Raw genomic sequence first — 20,623 nt, 5'->3', positions numbered from 1 at the left:
TGTTATATTCAAGGCCATCACAGACTCAGAGAGTAATTAGAAGGTGTCCTAACTAAACATCCCCGTTGGCAAGGAGGTATCCATCAGTGGTATTATTTTCGAAGGAAGGCATTTTTTTCCCCAGAATCATCTAGGTATCCAAGCATGGATTAGCCATTATAAACCATGGCCATTTAACATTTTTGCTTCTTTTTTCTTAAAGAGATACATTTGTTTAAACTGGAAAACATGATGTTGACAAGAAACAAATCCAAAATTTCACTTGTGTGAGGAAAAGATGTTTTATTAATTAAAACCCCTTAAGAGCGTACTCTGTGTCTGTGGGTGTATATATGCTTTATTTCTATTTACTTTGATATGATGTGACCATAAATTTAAGGACTCCTTAAAAACCATGCCTAAGACATGTTTTTCTTCTCTGATTATAAAAGTACTGGATTCTAATTATAGGCTTTTCAAAAAAAAAAAGAATAAACCATAATCCTACTCTTGGGAAAAACACTACTGATAATGTGATTTATTTTTCAAGATATATATATATATATCTTTTATATATATATAATTTTTCAAGATATATATCTTTTATATATATATAATTTTTCAAGATATATATATATATATGTATATATATACCTATGTAACTGTTTAAGCACAAAGCATATTAGGGAGTAAATAAAATTTTATCAGGCTATTTTCTAATTTAGCCATTTTACATAATATTTCTTTTTCATTTTAGCATATTTTCAGTTGAATTCATACTATTCTATTATGGAACACTGTGCATGGGCCTAAATTCAACCAATCACCCTGTTTATAGAAGAGCATTTGGTTTTCCAGTGGTTTACTACTAGAAATAATCCTGCACTGAAAAAGTTCATGCTTAAATCTTTGAGTTTTTGACAATTTTTTAAGATAAATTTATGGGAGTGGAAACAATGCAAAAAAAGATACAAAAAATTTATTCATAACATATTTTAAATATTTAATAAACATTTCCAACTATTTCTACCTTTCCATAAAGCTATGAAAACTAATATGCCTTCCATTAGATTACAAGTGGCCTATCCCAGAAAAAATACATTTTTTGGCCAAAAAAGTATGTTTGATTTAAACTTATTGCATTGCTGATGAGAATACATTTTTTAATAATAACTTGGTTAACCCTATTTCTTACTTTATAAATTGCCTGTTCATGTATTTTGCTCAGTATTTTATTGGATAATGGTCTTTTTTATTGGACTCAACAAGTTCTTTATAAATTTAAGAATAACACCACATGTCTATTAGATGAAGTATAAAATTTTCCTTAGTTTTTGTTTACTTTCAAACTTTAATATATGGCTTTGCCATTTAAAATTCCATTTGATGTTATAAAATCTATTGATTTTCATTTGTAAATTTCTCCATTATTTAGAAATTAAAAAAAATTCTATATAATCACAGATTGCATATTCTTCTAAAATGGTTCTATTTAATATTTTAATTTAACATTTTAGGCAAAAGGGAAATAATCTTAGCATTGAAAAAGGCAAAGATTTGTTATGTAGAAAATTTTAACTAATGTTTTAGCATCATTTAGTAAGAATCAATGCAAGAAACCATTGAGTCTTGATGTCAACTTAGTCGTATTCCAATTTTTTTGTTTTAATTTTTTTCTGAACTACATTCTGATATCTTGATTTGTTTATTAATTTTACAGCAATACACACTTTTAAATATTTAAGTTAAACAATACATTTAAATATTTTATAGCTTAAGAGCCTGCCAGCTCTTTTTTTTTTTAGAGGTGCCATGAGTGGCTTATTGTATTCAATTAAAGCATACATTTTTTATGTTTATAGAGCATCTCCTTAGCCTTTTTGTTTTAAATTAGTATTTTTTTTCTTTATAGGTTTGTTTTTTTTCTCAGGATGATATATTTTACTATGACCAAATATGTAACTAATACAAATTTCAAGACTAAACTTTAGAAAAGACATATCAGTCAAGTTATGTGCCCATTGTCACTCAACAAGCCAGTAAATTATAGGTCTGGAATCAGAACTCATGTTATTACAAATTTCCAGCCTGATGCTTAACCCACTGAAACTCATAGCTGTATTGTTTATAGGCTGAAAAAAGGCCCACTGTGGGGCTCCTGGCTCGCAAGGAGCTTTTCCTACGCACTGTGGAGAGCCTCCCTATTGGCTTGCAATAGCTTCTTAAAGCCTCCATTTTAGAAAGAGAAGGAGCTCAAGACAATACCCTTACCATGCTGTCTTATCTTTGTGAGTTAAAAATAAAATAATGTTAAAAATCTCTTTTGAGAATGCTATTATTGAAATAGACAGTCTCTCTGGGGGTAGGCTGGGGTTGAAAAGGGCAGGTTCCTGGAATGTTATGGGGGCCTAATGATATGTCTGTGATATAAAACAGTTTCTGATATTTTCCAAATGGGTTATTGTTCATGTTTAAGTGATTATAGCTATGATTTAAGCCAAACTAAATATTCTCTTTGCACGGTTTACTTCAACTCATTCTAATCCCTCTTCATGCAAACTGGTCCAATTTTAACTTTTTTTTTTTTTTTCTTATGTGGGTATTAGATCATGTGGGCAAAATTTACTGGGTGAAAGAGTGTGGAAACTAAAAAAAAAAAAAAGAATAAGAAGAACAATACAGGCAAAGACTATGTGGTTGGTAGGAGGTAAGGGGCAGGATTGATTGCAACTGTTCTAAGAGAAAAATGACACATCCAACTAGGCATCAGGAATCAGTTCTTGCCAATGAAATTTCTGAAGCTGTGGAATCATCTCTAAAAGAAATGATTGAAACCTCTTGTCTGAGCCACTTACAATTGCACCTAATAAAGCTTTTGAGAACTCTATACTGTTAGTAAGGGATGATGACCTAATAAGTCCAGTCCATTGATTCTGTGATAGCCTTGGTAAGACCCACTCATGGAATAACCTCATAATCAAATCTAAGACACCCTGCAAGCACTATATAAATTCATGTCTCCAATTTTTAGATGACTATTCAGATACATACTTGTATTCATAAAAAAAACTTTTCCCTCACAAAAGACTGTATTGCTCTATCACTGGATAAAGAAATGATTTGAAAATAAAATATAAACACAAAACAGTGATTTATCAAATTGTAACACACAACAGCCTGATGCTTGTTTCTAGCTGTTGGTATTGTTATTTCAAGACTAAGGAACCATGGTGGAGACTCAATCATTATTTTATCAAAATAAAAGTGAAGAAGGAAGAAAAACACTCTGAGCTGACAATTTGCATATCACATTTCAACGTGATGTGATTTAAAACAGCTGATATATTAAACACTCAAATTAAACTTTACAAGCAAATAACCAATTCTATCTTGGCTTTAGCATTGCCTCTGGCGCATTTATAATATGAATATCTGAACAAAATTATAAGAGCCTCCCTTTTGGTGCCTGGGAAACTTATTAACGATTTGACATTCAAAGCTAGGACTTCCCGATGTAAAAATTTAGAGCTAATACTTGATACTGGTCTGATTGACTGAACTCTGTGTAGTTCCTACAAAAAGGCTAAATTGGCAGCTCCCTCCTTTTACCAAATATCGGTTCCCTTTCTAAATCCTTTTATGTTCCAAATTAACCTGGGGATTTCCACCTTGACTTCTTTAGCTGCAATGCGAAATGACATGCAGAAACTTTCCTGTTAACTTATCACGTGAGACAGAATTTGGTTTCTGTAATCATAAGCTCAGAGCCCTATAGAGAGCTTCTAAGTGGTAAAAGGAAAGGAAATTGGAAGGAAGAACTGAAGATATTTTTCTCCTAAGAATTAGCACAAATACAGATTTATAGCCTACACATGTGTTTTGTTTTTACTGATGGTTGTAACTAGGGACACCTGTAAGACAGAGCCAAAGGGGAAGAATTAAAAATAAATGGAAGAAAAATGTAACAATAATAGCTTCAGAACTTGATTTGAAGCCTAGTATGTGAGACTTTAAAATTCTCCTTTCCTGGAAAATGTTTTATCATTTAGCTTATGTAATTTAGCATACAGTATGAAGGCTGAAATATAACAACATTTTTTAAAAGATTCTTTCAGTATTTCCAACGGAAATGTTGAGCTAAGTGTAGAATTTGTGGGATCAGTTCGCTTATAAATAATGATCTTTTATGCTGGCATTGGGAAATCCCTGTTCCCACAGCTAGTTCAATAAAGCAATTAATATCAATAAATGCTGAAGAAAGCAAATCTCTATTCACTTTTGTCTGGATTAGTTAACATGAAAAAGATCCTATCCCTCTCCTGGAGTATTTAAACTTCCCACAGGACGACATTCTAATGAAAGGTAAATAAAGTATGTTTTTGACATATGTTCCTCTTGTCATACACTATCTACTTATCATAAGATGGTTGACCTTACTCCTCCCTACAGAAATTTTTACTGTGCTTTTTCACTTAGGCCAGGCTCTTGTAACAAACTTATATTGTAAATATACCTTAGCGTTTTTTTCCTCTAATATCATTAAGTTTGCTTTCTGTTTAATTTCCTTAAAGAAAACATAACTTCCAAAATTGAGATATATTTTGTTTCAATATAATGCTTTCACATTCCATGCAAAATAGCTCATGCAAACTCAGGGTTTACAGAGGATATTTGAAAGAAAGAGATCTTGATGTGACAGGGCATGTTTTAGTGAACCTCTTAAAAACAATCTACACAATGAAAAAAATGCTTTGTCAAGGTGATGGGTGAGATCTAATTGATCCCATTGATAGATAAGGATTTGTACATTCAAATTTCCAAAGATCAGTATTCAGTAAACCAATGACTTGGAACAGCCTGAACTTTCACTACATTTCGCTAGATTATTTGAGATTTCACACACAAGCAGTAAAAAGCTTAAAAGATATTATCCTGTAGCGTCCAAGAAATGCGGAAATAAGGTAAGAGTTGAAATGCGTTGTTGGCGTAAGAAACCCATGGCTCATGCTTGATTTATAACACACCCAGTTTTGTCAGAGTTGGCATGCATGCACGTTTTCTGACAGTATGGTGATAACATACTACAAGAGTTGAAGCTGCCAATTCTTACACCTTCATTCTACTAGCAAAGAATTTTAAAACAAAATTTCAATATTACAACAATACCACACTGCTTTGTTTTTACTCTCAATCTGATAAACCTATTCTGCCTGTTTATGAATTTGAAAAAAGAGAGATAGCTAACTTTAAATATACTTAACTAAATAAATGTCCATATACTTGTTAAGTGCATATACACCAAATTTATATACAGTTAAAATTTGAGATGAGGTGCTTATTACTAAGTCATAAGCAGATAATAGTTTAATTTTGAAATGGAGTAGTCATCTCCAACCAGCGCCTTAAAATTCAAAAACATAAACATAGGCAGCATTATTACTCTCCTTAAAATAAGTTTAAAAGAAGTGCCTTCTTGTGATGGGAATTGAATAAGTAAGAAGACAAAATTTTGTACAGTAGTTACATTTAAAAGTTCCATTATAGTAAAGCAAGGTTTTTCTGAAGAAGTTCAAGATTTGCTTCTGCAATGTTAAAAGGATAGTTTTATGTGGTTAAAGGAGTTATCAGAAGAAAATAATACCATATGGAAAAATGAGAGGACTGTTACTATATTGTTGTTCAACTTTCGCATTAGTTTGTTCTTTAAAAGGGTTTTACGTTTAATCTAATTAAAAGTATACTTTAAAACATTTTATATGTAAATTGAACTATGTTCAAAAGTGGATAATATTCTTGATGTTTATATCAAGGGATTGCTAATACATTAAAGTACAACATGTATTATTTAAACTTTTTATTTTGGGATAATTGTAGATTCACATGCAGTTTTGAGAAATAGTGCAGATGATCCTGTGTACCATTTACCTAGTTTTCCAGTGGTCATGACTTGTATAACTAGAATACCATTTCACAAATAAGATATTAACATTGAAACCATCCACTGATCATTTTCAGATATCCTCAGTTTTACTTGTACTCACTCATTTGTATGTGTGAGTGTGTTTAGTTCCATACAATTTTGTTATATTTATATGTTCAAGTATCCACCACCATGGTCAAGGTACTGAAGAGTTCCATAACCACATTCATCTCTCATGTTGTTCTTTTATGAAAATGCTCACTTCTTTCTCCCCCTCTCATCCCATCCTGACCATTGACAATCACTAATCTGTCCTCTATTTAAAAAAATTACCATATTAAAATATTATATTATTGGATCATACCAATGTAGCTTTTGTTACTGGACTCTTTCACTTGGCAAAATTCACTGGAGAGTCATCCAAGTTGTTGTGTGCATTAAAAGTTTGTTTCTTTTTATTGCTGAGTGATATTTATTCCAAGATATGGATATACCACTGTTTGTTTAGCCAGTCATCTGTTTTGAAGGACATCTGCCCCTCCCCAAGTTTTGGCTATTATGCCAAGTGTCAACAGTTTTTCCTTTCTTTTATTGAATTCTTGTACGATTCTATTATACTCAGAGAGCATACTCTATATGAATTCAATTATTTTAAATGTGTTGAGGCTTGTTTTATAATCTAGAATATGGATGCTTGAAAAAATGTATATTCTGTTGTTGGCTGGAGTGATACAGATGATAGATGATAGATAGATAAATTGATTGATTGATAGAAATAAATTAGATCCTGTTCATTGATTGTATTGTTCAGATCTACCATATCCTTCCTGATTTTCTGTGTAGCAGTTCTATCAGTTGCTGAGAGGGGAATTTTTAAGTCCCCAACTATAATTAAGAATTTGTATATTTCTTTCTTTAGGTTTATCAGATTTTGGTTCAGTTTATTGTGATTCTTGCATGTACATTTAAATCATTAGATCCTCTTAGTAGATCGTTTTATCATTTTGTAACACCCTTCTTTCTCACTAGTTAATTTTCTTTGCTCTGAAGTCTACTTATATAATAGAAGTATAGCCATTCCTGTTTTTTTTTTTAAAGTTAATATTTGCATGGGTATTTTTTTTCTATCCATTTATTTTCAACTATACATGTTGTTACATTTGAAATGAGTTTCTCTTAAATAGCATATAATACAGTCATATTTTCTTATTGACTCTCCTGATCTCTTTTAATTGGTGTGCTTAGACTACTTATATTTAAGGTAATTATTGATATTTGAGAGCATAAGTCTGCCATTCAATTCTGTTTTCTTGTTCCTCTGTTTCATTTTTTTTTCACTCCCTGTGGGATTTTGAATATTTTTAAGGATTCCATCTTGATTTATTTATTGAGTATATCTCTTTGTTTAGTTTTCTTAGTGGGTGCTCTAGATATTACTATATATATATATATATATATATATACACACACACATACACACACACATATATGACTCATCATACTCTAGTGGTATCAGTATTTTACTGCTTTCAGCGAATTGTCTAAATCTTAGTTTCATTTATGTCTCTTTAGCTTCCCCACTTTTAATTTTAATTTACTTTTTTAAAAAAATTTATTTATTTGACAGAGAGAGAGATAGCGAGAGCAGGAACACAAGGAGGGGGAGTGGGAGAGGGAGAAGCAGGCTTCCTGCCTAACAGAGAGCCTGATGCGGGACTCGATCCCAGGATCCCAGGATCCCGGGATCATGACCTGAGCCGAAGGCAGACGCTTAACGACTGAGCCACCCAGGCGCCCAAGCTTCCCCACTTTTAAATTTGATCCTTGTGAGTATTACATAGTGTTATAATTTTTATATCATCATCAAATATGATTTATAAAACTCATGAAGAGAAGAATTGTCTTATATACCCGTATTTTCACTCTTTCTGTTGTTTGTCCTTCCTGATGCTGCAGGATTCCTTCTTTTACCACATTTTTTTTTTTTTTCTGTTTGAAGAACATCTTTCAGCCATTCTTTAAGTGTAAGTCTGCTAGTTACAATTTTTTTAGTTACTTTGTCTGAGAATGTCTTTATTTCCCCTTTCTCATGGAAGAGTTTTTCTGGGTAGAGAATTTACAGTTAACAGCTCCTTTCTTTCAGTATTTGTGCAATGTGTCACTTCATCTTGGCCTTTGCATTTTCAGGTGAGAAACTTGCTGTAATTTTGAAATGGCATTCCCTCTAGGTAATGTGGTATTTTTCTCAAGCTGCTTTCATTTTTTTTCTTTGTCTTTAATTTTCAGAAGTTTAATTACGATGTGTCTTGCTGTAGATTTCTATAAATTTACCTTATTTGGAACTTTCCTAGGCTCTTGAATCTTATGTTTATGTCTTCCACCAAATCTGGGTCATTTTCAGCCTTATTTCTTCAAATACTCCATCAGTCCCATGCTCTTTCGTCTATCCTTCTGGAATTCCAATGATACAAATGTTGGATTTTATGTTATTGTGTCACAAGTCTCTGAGACTGAGTTAATTTTTTAGAGGGTCTATTTTCTTTCTTTTGATCAAATTATAAATTCTATTGATTTCTCAGTGATTCTATTTTCTGCTATTTATATTCTACTATTGAATACATTAAGCAAGATTTTATTTTGGTTACTGTATTTTTAAGTTATTTAATTTTGATTTTGTAACTCAAATTTTTCTTGAGACTTTCTATTTTTTTCTTTGTTTTAAGAGAGTTTGATATTGCTTGTGGACACATTTTTATGATGGTTGCTTTAAAGCCCTCGTCAGATAATTAAAAAGTTTGGTTCACTCTGGATTTGACATCAGTTGATTGTCTTTTCTCATCTAAGTTATGATTTTCCTGGTCCCTGGTATGATGTGTGATTTTCTTATTGTATTTTGGACATTTTGACTATTACTTTAGAATACTGTGGGACCTGCTTAAATATTTTATTTTACCAGGCAGTCATCTCTTTAGGTTTAGCGTACAGATCCTGTTCTATATTTGAGGACCTTGGTTCAAATTGAAATTTAATTCACAAAGTGTTTGTGATGGTATTTTGGTCAACCTGGTTTATCTGTTGAGACTGAGACCCCACTAGTCCCTGTTCATGTAGCCTAAGTGAGAGGAAGGAGATTCTATAGTCTTGGCCGTCATGTGTGTCTCTTGGCCAGGGAACGGGTTCTATGGCCCACAGAGACAAAGCAATTTCCTATAGCAGGTCACTTGTGGTAGGATACATCTTGCTTGTGCCACCCAGCCACATGTTGTCTCTTGGTGGGGAAGGGGAGTTTCCGATTCAATAGAGAGAGAGGATGCTTCAGCTGACCTCTTACTGTCCACAAGGTTCCTGGTCAATCCACCTTGATAGTGCTCCTGGCTAGCTTCGAGTTGTGAGCAGGACAATCCAGAGGAGAAATGAGCCTGCCCATGCCACTTTTATTGTTAGGTTGGTAGTTAAGAAATGAAGTGAATGGGTCATTTTTTCTTTTGGGTAGTGGGTTATAAGATGTCCTGCCACTTTGTGTTCGTATAGTCCTAGAATTTCTAGCCAGCTTTCCTTCTTCTTTCCACTTTTCAAGGTCTTCCTTTGCCTGCCTGTTGCATTATCTCCAGCATTTATAGTTGTACTTAGTAGAGATGAAGGAGAGATAAGTATACTTGATCTTAGCTATCTGGGGTGTGACACAGTGTATTTGAATTTTTAAAAGACTAATTTTTTTTCAGAAAGTAGATAAAAAATGTTCCAACAGGGTATGTAAAAATGGTAGAAACAAAGGAATATGAGAAATAAGAGTTGGAGAGATAAGAGTAGGTCTGATGCTGAGTATGCAAGATAGTAATTGGAAAAAATATTTCAGCGTCACAAGTAATTTCATACCTTAAATAATAAAACAGTGTACATATTATGTACATAAGGAGAAAAAGAATCAGAAACTGAATATTTTGACAAGTGTCAAGATAGTAGTGATGTACTATTTGTGGTAGTTTTTGTAATTTCCCTAAATCTTTAGATTTTTTTTTTGAAGATTTTATTTATTTATTTGACAGAGCGAGACACAGCGAGAGAGGGAACACAAGCAGGGGGAGTGGGAAAGGGAGAAGCAGGCTTCCTGCGGAGCAGGGAGCCCGATGTGGGGCTCGATCCCAGGACCCTGGGATCACGACCTGAGCCAAGGCAGACGCTTAACCGACTGAGCCACCCAGGCGCCCTGTAATTTCCCTAAATCTTTAAAACATGGTCAAAATAAACTAAAAGGAGTAGCTCCTAGTGCAATATTTCTTTTGATCATGTAATCATTGCTTATTGGCACAGTTCTAAAAATGATTTTAAACTGATTCAAAATTTAATAGACCAAGATTAGCATAAACTACCTTGAAGAAAAAAATAAAATTAGAGAAATTATATGGAACACATAATAAGACATAATAAATCTAGATAATTTGAAACATATAGGTCAAAAAATATGCAAATGAAACAAAATACAGGAGTCATGTACAGTCACTTGTTACATGTTGAAGGTAGCACTGCAATTCAGGGAGGAAAAAAATTCAATAAATAGTGTTAGGTCAATTGAGTATTCAAATAGAAAAAAAAACAAAGGAGCTTTGGCCTATATTTCACAGCATATTCAAAGACAAATTCCAGATGGATCATCATCTAAATTTGAAAGGTAATACATTAAAGACACAAAGAAGTAGGGCTTCATGAATTTGAAACAGGCAAAGGTTTTTTAAGTAGAATAGAAAAGCACTGACCATTAAAGAAAAGATTTATAATTTGGACCATATTAAAATTTAAAAATTCTGTTTATCATAAGACAATATTAAGAGAGTGAAGACAGGCCACGGAGTAGGAGAAGAAATCTACAATGCATATATACAATGGACTCTTAGGTAGACTGCATAAAAAGTCAACCCAGGGTGCCTGGGTGACTCAACTGGTTGAGCAGCCAGCTCTTAATTTTGGCTCCAGTCATGATCTCAGGGTCCTGGGGTTGAACCCCACATGGGACTCACTGGAGCCCAGCACTGGGGCTCGTGCTCGGTGGGGAGTCAGCTTGAGGATTATCTCTCTTCCTCTGCTCCCCCCCACTCATGTGCATTCTCTCCAAAATAAATAAATAAATCTTAAAAAAAAGACAGCCCAATCAAAAAATTGTCAAAAGATTTGAATACTATTTTATCAAAGAAATTTGTCCAACTGGTTAATAAGCACATGAAAAGTTGCCAGATTTCATTATTCACCAAAGAAATTAAAATTAAAACAAAAAATGGAATATACTACACATTCACTAGAATGGCTAAAATGAAAAAAAGATTGAAAATATCAAATGATGGCAGAAGTGTGATGCAACTGGAATTCTCATACATTACACTTGATAGTCTAGACTACAGAACTAAAATTAATTCTTTCAGTTTGTAAAAATACCTGGCCGTACTATGGATATAGGCATACACAGAATCCTGTGACTCAGCAGTTCCATCCCTAGCTACACATATGCATAAACAGGCACCGCAACACAGGCAGAAGAATATTCATAGCAGCTTTGTTCATTACACACAAATGCCCATCAACAGAAGAATAAACAAGCAACCAACAGTGTATTTATATATAAAGTATCATAGAGACAAAAAAAAAAATTAGTAAAAAAAGAATTACAGCCACAGACAACAGATATAATTTCAAGCAAAAGAAACCAGATATTATAAAGTACACACCCTATGATTACATTTGTTTAAAGTGTTAAAAAAAAAATGAAAGGAACAGGCATGATCTCTATAACAAAAGTCAGAATATTGGCTTAAGTTTGGATGTTTCTTTCTTGAGAATGGACATGACTGAGGCTTCTGAGTTCTTCACTGTGTAAACATTTATTGAGCTATACACTTAATACTTATGCACATTAATGTATGTACACTATAACCAATTAAAATATTTACAGAAAAACTGCCTACTATTACTTGAAAACTGTATCAAAACCACTTGTGAATGACTATTAAGATAATGTGCAGAGAAAAGAGCCAGAAGTATTTCTAAACATTATTTTATTTATGTTCCACATTAAAAACAAAACAAAACTGAGGACGATATAAGTAACTAGAAATTAGAGGATGTGGATTTGAGTCAGGACTCCTCTGCTTACTCATGATAAAATACAGCAGGTCACAACAATCAGCATCAATTTTTTTCATCTGTCAAATGTAAAGTAAAACACCTGCCTCGATCAAAATTTTATGGATGGTAGTATCTGAAGGTGACTTACAAAGTGTTATAAGTTTGAAAGTGTTGAACTTTTAAAACAAATGCAATTTGAGATAGGTATTTCATGTTATTGAAACACTATCGTGTCATGATTTGGAATACTTAAAAGAATAAGAAGAATGTTAGGTATTCTGGAAAGGGGATTTAGGAGGTAAAATAGGGAAGGTACAACTGACCAGTCTTTTAAGACATTTCAATGCAGTTTATACAATTGAGCATAGAGCGGGCGCCCGGGTGGCTCAGTTGGGTAAGCAACTGCCTTTGGCTCAGGTCATGATCCTGGAGTCCCTGGATCGAGTCCCGCATCGGGCTCCCTGCTCGGCAGGGAGTCTGCTTCGTCCTCTGACCCTATCCCCTCTCATGTGTTCTCTCTCTCTCATTCTCTCTCTCTCAAAAACAAAACAAAACAAAACAAAACAAAAAACAAAACAAAAAAAACCACAATTGAGCGTAGAGCATTTTCACTTGGAAGACCATTTCATAGTCCTGCTAAACTCATTTTGTCTGAAATAGGTATCTTTGTACATAATTCGGTTCCCCTGTCTTCTGATTCCTATACGTATCCCAGAGAATTGCTGTCTGCCAAGATACTCCACCTTCTAACCTTACCTCCTTCCTTACAGCTCCCTTCACTCTCTTGCATCTACATATTAACTGCCAAATCATTTTTTTTAAACTCCCAATCTTTCTCAAATCATCCAATTCTTTCCTCTGTCTTATCACTACTTAATTCAGACTGCCCTCATCTCTCATCTATTTTTATACAATAAACTCTTGATTGACATTTCAGCATCTATGAGAGTCTCCACACTGTGGCTGAAGTCAACTGGCAAAATAGATCTCGTCACTGTCATATAAAAATTCCTCCATTGGATGAGAAATGCCCTTAAGATGAACACATATTCTTGGACAGAGCAAAATTATTTTTCATTATTAGGCCTATTGTTGTCTACTTTCAAATCTGATTCTTATAATCTTGCTAGTCTGCCATTTGCCCCTCATCAAGAATTTTTCCTCAGGCCCACTAACTTATGTGGATTCTTGGAAAAAAACAATGATATTTCAATTTAGAGCTCTGTTACATGTTTCCTCTGTCTGGACCCCTTTCTATTGCCCTTCATCCTCTCTTGCATCCCTTCACAAACTTTGATGCATTCTCAGGTTAGACATCACAACCAGGAAGCCTTCTCCAGGCAAAGCTGGGTGTGGATACTCTGTTATGTGCTCTCATGGTAACTTAGTCTCCCATCAAACAATCTTGCAATTGCCTGTCTACTGGTGGGGTCCCTGACCAGAAAACAACCCCTTCAAAATGCAGGCTCAAATCCCTTGAATCTCCTATATCTAAGAGAGTACCACATATTTACTAGGCATTTGATTAAAATGTCTTAAATGAATGAATGACTATATAGGTATCAAATTTTTGGTGCAGTCTGAAGTTCTGGCACTCTTTAGTACACAAATAGGTATAGTGAACTTTCAGCAGGATGGGGATGTAATAGGAAGGGAACTTGGAACTCATTGAGAGGAATGATAGTGTGGGAAAAAAAGTCACAGGAAAGGTGGGAGAGTAGATGTCTCTGAATGATTGATGGAAAATGACCTTCCTAGTAAGTGAAACAAGTGCCTTCTCCTTTACTAAACTGCATAGAGTTGTTGTGAACATTTTTGAAAATAAGCTAAATAGAATCCAGAAAGGAGAGATGGTTGGAAGGCTTCCAAGAATATAGAGTAGTCTGTGGAGACTGAGAGTTAATGGAGATTATAGCATAACTATCAGGAGGGTGAATTACAATCACACTGAAACCCATGTGAAAAGACTCGACATATCTGTAGTCACCACAAATGAGATAAAGAATACTGGTAAGCAAGAATATAGCTGCATGTGGGTAAAAAATAAGCCAAAGAGTTACTGTATTAAGATTGAATATAAATTGTTATTAATAATTTTAATTAGGGGTGCCTGGATGGCTCAGTAAGTTAAAGCGTCTGCCTTTGTCTCAGGTCATGATCCTGGAGTCCAGGGATCAAACCCTGTATCAGGCTCCCTACTCAACAGGGAATCAGCTTCTCCCTCTCCCCTCACCTTGCTCCTGCTCTCTCTTTCTTGCTCTCTCACTCTCTCTCTCAAATAAATAATTAAAATCTTTTTTAAAATTTAATTTATTTAAAGTATTTTTAAAGTTCTGGTGATGCTATAATTATAGTTATATACGTGCATGTATTATTTCATGTAACAAACTCCTTTTGGGATGAACATATTCTATCAGTCAGGATAAGTGATGTTGTATTGAAATAATACATAATCCCAACGTTTTATTGGGTTTCATAATGGAGGTTTATTTATTGCTTCATGCCTAATGTCCATTGTGGATCATCAGGGAATCCAGACTCATTCTATTTACTCAGGTACCCAGATGATAAATGCTCTGTTTGGACATGACCTCCCATGATTATGACAACACAGAGAAATCATTCATTGGTTCTCAAAACCTTCTTTTGAGATGATGGTTGTCATTGTCACTCCTGTTTCATTAACTACAAAAAAATAATGTATTCTACCCAACTTCAAAAGACATGGGAAAGTGAGATCTTACCAAATGCCTGCATGGAGAAACAGAATATTTTTGAACAGTTCTAATGATAGCTTTGAATGGATCACAGAAGTAGGGGAGTGAAAAATCTTATTCTGGGCCCTAATCAATAAAATGATACTAAGAAAGTAGAGCAGAGAAGGAAATTTAGTCTTTGAGAAGTGGAATAAAAGGCCATTGTGAAACAACTAGTCATTGGCAGCGGTATAGCTAGGTTTTAGTTTCAAAATCTTCCTTTCATAGTTTTAGTAGTATATCCTACTGCTTCCACTTTCACATACTTTAAAAAGGGATCAGTGGGGCGCCTGGGTGGCTCAGTTGGTTAAGCGACTGCCTTCGGCTCAGGTCATGATCCCGGAGTCCTGGGGTCGAGTCCCGCATCGGGCTCCCAGCTCGGCGGGGAGCCTGCTTCTCCCTCTGACCCTATCCCCTCTCATGCTGTTTCTCTCTCTCTCTCTCTCTCAAATAAATAAATAAATAAAATCTTAAAAAAAAAAAGGGATCAGTGAATTCCATATTCCTGTGGCAGTCTGTAATTTTGTTTTGTATCTCTCAATACTCTCCTCATCAACAAATTATCAGAAGAAAGCTAGAGGGGTGCCTGGGTGGCTCAGTCGTTAAGCGTCTGCCTTCGGCTCAGGTCATGATCCCAGGGTCCTGGGATCGAGCCCTGCATCGGGCTCCCTGCTCAGCGGGAAGCCTGCTTCTCCCTCTCCCACTCCCCCTGCTTGTATTCCCTCTCACGCGGTCTCTCTCTGTCAAATAAATAAATAAAATCTTAAAAAAAAAAAAAAAAGAAGAAGAAAGCTATGGATTAAATGGTACCTTGTATATCAAGACACTTTGGTTTCATAGGTATATAATTATTATTATGTTTAAGAAAACTTTGGTGACCTTCAGTGAGGATATTTTTAAAATCAATATTCAAAAGAAAAAGCATCATTTTTGCTCCCCCCTACCCGCCGGAGACAGATTTGCTTAAACTGCTTAGTTGGGATGGACCAACCTTAGGACAAGTAAAGGTTTCTAACTAAAAGAATGATTTATAAAAACAATCAAATAAATTATGCTTGACTCATATTCTGCATTATCAATGGAGTGGAATGTTAGCATCATCCCATAACTGTTCCTATTAATCTCCAGTCTGAGATGTTGAGCAAATCATCTGCTTGAACAATGATTCAGGAACAACTACTCTCAGGATTCTATCTAACATTATAATTTCAGGAGTAAGAGATAGGATTATGAAACCTAAAAAAATATCCCTTGTACATTTAGAAAATAATGCCACATACTGGGAATATCCACACTTGCTATACCCCCTTTTAGTCCAAAAAAGCTTGGAAGAGATTTAACTGTGATACTTAATCAATCACAATTTGCTAATGATATCAAAGTGGCAGATTCAAGTGCACTTTAGATCATTTGAAAAGCCTTTTATTTTTCATGTATTCCTTTTGTCTGGTGTAGAATAACCTTTAAAACTCTGTCTCAACCCTCTCTTCAGTGCAAAGACAGAGACTAATCACAAATGGGAACTGATTGCTGTTCACCAAACTTGAAATAAAATGCAGGACTAAAGCTTTATATGCAGAAAAGATAGAGTCCTCTTATCTCATATTGAATATGATTGCTGCTTCTCTCCCCCACCCTTTGACACTCATTACCATATTAAGGACATCTTTACAGAGAGGGGAAGGAACTGTAGATTTAAATTTAAGAGTCATATTAGTTCTACTAAAAGTTCTTTAATTTTTGTTTGTTTTACCTGATTTAAGTCTCCATATGTCTCTTCTTTCTCTAATTCTCTTAGAAATTATGGCATTGGCATGATCTCCACCTGAAAATAATTTAAACTCCTGGATTGTTTATGAAAATAAAAAGTGATTTAATTACCCGTTGCTGAGTGTCTTGCTACTTTTCAGAAACACGTATGTACAGAACTCTGCACTTAATGCCCATATCAGAGATTGCACATAGGTTCCCTCTGGGTTAGTTCATGCCTACCAGAGCTTTTATTTGGCTTGTAGTGTCTGTGTGCGTGTGTGTGTGTGTGCGTGTGTATTCTAAACAAATACATACTATATTAACATGATCATCCAGATTTTTGGCTTCTCTTGAACACAATCAAAAGATCCAATATCCTGTCAGAGAAATTGCTTTTCTTCTATAAGATCTACCCTCCTTGTATATTGCTGTTTTCCTCTACCTAGCCCTTTTTACCCATCAGTGTTTTCTTTCTAATTTCTATAAGCAGTTTTGTTGGTCACCCTTGCTCTATATAAATAACATTACTCGTTCATCAGTGTTATGGGCTCAATTGTGTCCCCCTTCATAAATTCATACATTGTATCTCTAAGCTCCAGAACCTTATAATGTGATCATATTTAAAGATAGGGCCCTTATAAATGTGATTACATCAAAATGAGGCCATGAGGGTGGCTATAATCTGATCTGATTGGTGTGTTTATGAGAAGAGGAAATTTGGACACACATAGAAACCACAGGCAGATATGCACAGAGAGACACAACCGGGTAAAGGGGCACCAAATGGGCAGCCATCTGCGAGCCAAAGAGAGAGGCCTCAAAGGAAACCAACCTACCGACACCTTGATCTTGGACTTCCAGCTTCCAGAACTATAGGAAAATAAACTGCTGTCGTTTAAGCCATCCAGTTTGTGAAATTTTGTTATGGCAGCTCTAGCAAACTGATATGCTCAGTATCACACCCCCACAAAAAAATTTTGAATAGCTTTTTGCCATTCTGCAGAATCAGGATTTTGTTTCTCACCCAATTGGAATGGTGTATGTTAACATTTAGAATACGATGTTCTTACAAACACCCTTGAGGAAGCACCCTGAAAGGAGAGGCCATTTGCCTTTCAGAGACCCAAAGGTAACGAGAAAGGACAGATGTGCCTTGTTTAATAGCAAAGCCAGGACTGAGAATTGAAAGATCCATTTCAAACATGAGCCTCCAAGCAACAGTCACAAGCAGTGTAGGTACTGTTTGCTGTAGAGCTGCATTCATGGGGAACTGCATACTAATACTTCAGAAGGGGTAACTGCTTACCAATGCACAGAATGAAGGTCATGATTTCCCTGAGGAATTCTTTAGGGGAGGGCAGCTAGTTGAAAAGCATCATAAAGGGAAATTGCAAGTAACCAGCACTTAGATAATACAGGTGAGATAGGTCTGATTCCTGAGGCCCTTTCCCTTCTTGTTCCCAACTCCAGGCAACTAGGGGTCTGCTGGGACTAATCCTATTGGCAGTTTTTCAACTTGTCCAATCTATCCTAACACTCTGAACATCTCTGGGCACTGCCTAATATATATGAACACTCCCACCCACTTCATGTAACCTCTTCCTTATTCTCATTCCCAAACCATTCCATACTTTAACTATTTTTCCTCTGTTTCTCTTTTTCAAAAACCTTCTATTCTCTGAAATAGCATACCCCAGCAAATCAACTTCTTAACAGAGTTGGCTACACAATACATGGGGACCTGTGTCAAATAAAGATGGAGCCCCTATGCTTAAGAATCAGGAAAAAAGTACAGTAAAAAGTACTAAAATAAGCCTTTTTCTTTTAAAAATATTTTATTATATACTTATTAACAATGGATATATCAGTAACAACAAACTTGCAAAACAAGATTGCAAAAAAATAATATTTTGGTATAATTTTATATAATACAATAAATAATAATACTTTATTAATGTGACAGAAGATTTTTCTGGCTTACGTTTCAGAAATTTTGTATATTTGGCCATTAACTCCTTTTCAATCAACATAATTGAAGGTGACTTTAGTCAATCTTGGCAAATGTAAGTTTGTAAATAATTTTTGATTTTGAGAAAACTTTCTGCTGGTGCAACTGTTACTAGAACTCTTCATAGTATTTTATAGGTTTTGAAAACATTGGGATACATTTCTGATAAATTATTTTGAAATATAAATTTTAGTATGTCTAAGGCTGATCATTCTTGAGAAACAGTTTTTTTAGAGACAGTTAACCCTTCATATAAATCAGTTTCAGATGGCTGTTATAACTAATAATATAAATCTAATATAATTAATATTTTAAATGTGAATTGATATAATAGCATTTTAATGTTTTCACTGACATTTCCTGTAACTACTGGTTATTGTACAAGAGACAGAAATGGCTTCATGACTTGTATATAATTCAAAATTTCAACATACTCGTCCATGTATTTTATAGCTATAACTTCAATTACAAGAAAACAGCTTTGTGCAGTGGCAGTATTGTAGCCAATGAGGTTTATCCGAGGCGCGATTATTGCTAATTGATAACTTCAATTACAAGAAAACAGTTTTAAAACTGCCTTCTTCATTAGTAATTGATTCATCCAAAGTTTCAAGTAAAAATATCGTTTTTTCTGTCAAGTGTGGCCATTCTAAATTTAATTTCTATTACATCTGTGGCTCTGTGCTTTGAAATACGGCAGCAGATTGTAAACTGAAAAATTCTATTATCTTTCTTTCATCCTTTACTGCAATGTTTATGTGGACATTTTTATTTTCTGATAATGCCCAGACAACATTTAGTGCCTGCTAGCTAACTTGGCCTGCACGGGGGTTCAGGCCAGGGCTTTGCTATCTGTGAGATGCTGCAGGCACAGACTTGTGGGCTTGGTGCTGCCCCATTCAAAGCCCTCCTCTCTCAAGGAGCCACAGCACCTGCCACCATCTCTCACCGCTATGGCTGCTGTTCTGGCCCTTGCTTCTGCCAATCTAGACCTTGGTCCACACCTGGCCACTCCCGTGGGGCACTGGAAAGACTAGACCGCCCTAGGTGTGTGTTTGTGGTGCCCTGGGGTGTATGCCAAATGCTTGGCACATTATCTTTCCCGCAGCCCTGCTCCTCCTAAATTCTTAATCCCATCGAATTGAGACATCATGCATTCAGTTGCCCAAGCATGTTGTCCAAGCATTCCTTTGATTCTGTCTTCTCTTACACATCCTCTCTACCAATATCTAAGTTTTCTTATCTTACTGGAATTGTCAGCAGTATTTAACATAATTGAGTACGCATATTTGATCGATATCCTCTCTCACTTGCCTTTTAGGGCACTACGCTTCTCTTATTTTCTTCTCCCACTCACTGGTGTCATTCAATCTCCTTTGGGTTTTCTTTTCTTCTCCTAATCTCTTAATGTTGACATTCCCCACAGCTAGGTCCTTAGCTCTCTTCTCTTCTCTATCTGCACCCATCCCCTTGGCTATTTCATGGCTTTAAATATTATCTCAGCACTGATGACCATCACATGACGTCTCTAGTCCAGACATCTTTCCAAAGTCCAGATGCATATATCCCTCTCTGCTTGGATGTTCAGTAAATGTTCCAAACTTAACATGTCCCAAACTGAACTTCCAATCTCCCCTAAAGCCTGCTCCATGCTCCCTTTTCATATTTCATTTAATTACAACTCCACTCTCTTTGCTGGTAGGTCAAAAAGGGTATTGTCCTCACACTTAATATCCAGTCCCTCAGGAAATCCTATTAGCTTGACGTTTAAAATAAATCCAGCTTCTGGCCACTTGTCACCATTTCCACTTGACTTCCTACCACCACCCCAGATATAGCCACTACCATCTCTGGCCAGAATTCCTGCCATAGTTTCTTAACAAATTTTACAGTTCATCCTTGTTTCCCTACACTCTAATCTCCCTGAGCCAGTCACTATTAAATCTCTCAACATGGAAGTCCAGTCATAACATCCCTGCTCAAAACCCGTAAATGTCTTTCTTTCTTGCTCAGGCTAAAGCTGATGCACTTACAATGCTCTACCAGGACTTTAGTGATCTGTATTCTATTACCACTTTGACTCCTCTGGCCCTC

General features: G+C 35.2%; 1 pseudogene; it reads left to right on the top strand.

The window, feature by feature from the left end:
- Nucleotides 1-19,006: 19,006 nt before the first annotated feature.
- LOC123839935 (U4 spliceosomal RNA) lies at nt 19,007-19,133 on the top strand (annotated as a pseudogene).
- The last annotated feature ends 1,490 nt before the right edge of the window (nt 19,134-20,623 follow it).

The sequence above is a fragment of the Mirounga angustirostris genome, unplaced genomic scaffold (assembly GCF_029215605.1).
Source record: "Mirounga angustirostris isolate CCGP_5_RB_7025 unplaced genomic scaffold, mMirAng1.0.hap1 SCAF_3, whole genome shotgun sequence".
Classification (NCBI taxonomy): domain Eukaryota; kingdom Metazoa; phylum Chordata; class Mammalia; order Carnivora; family Phocidae; genus Mirounga; species Mirounga angustirostris.
Note: the sequence above shows the minus strand (reverse complement) of the source record. Positions and strands in the feature narration are given on the sequence as shown.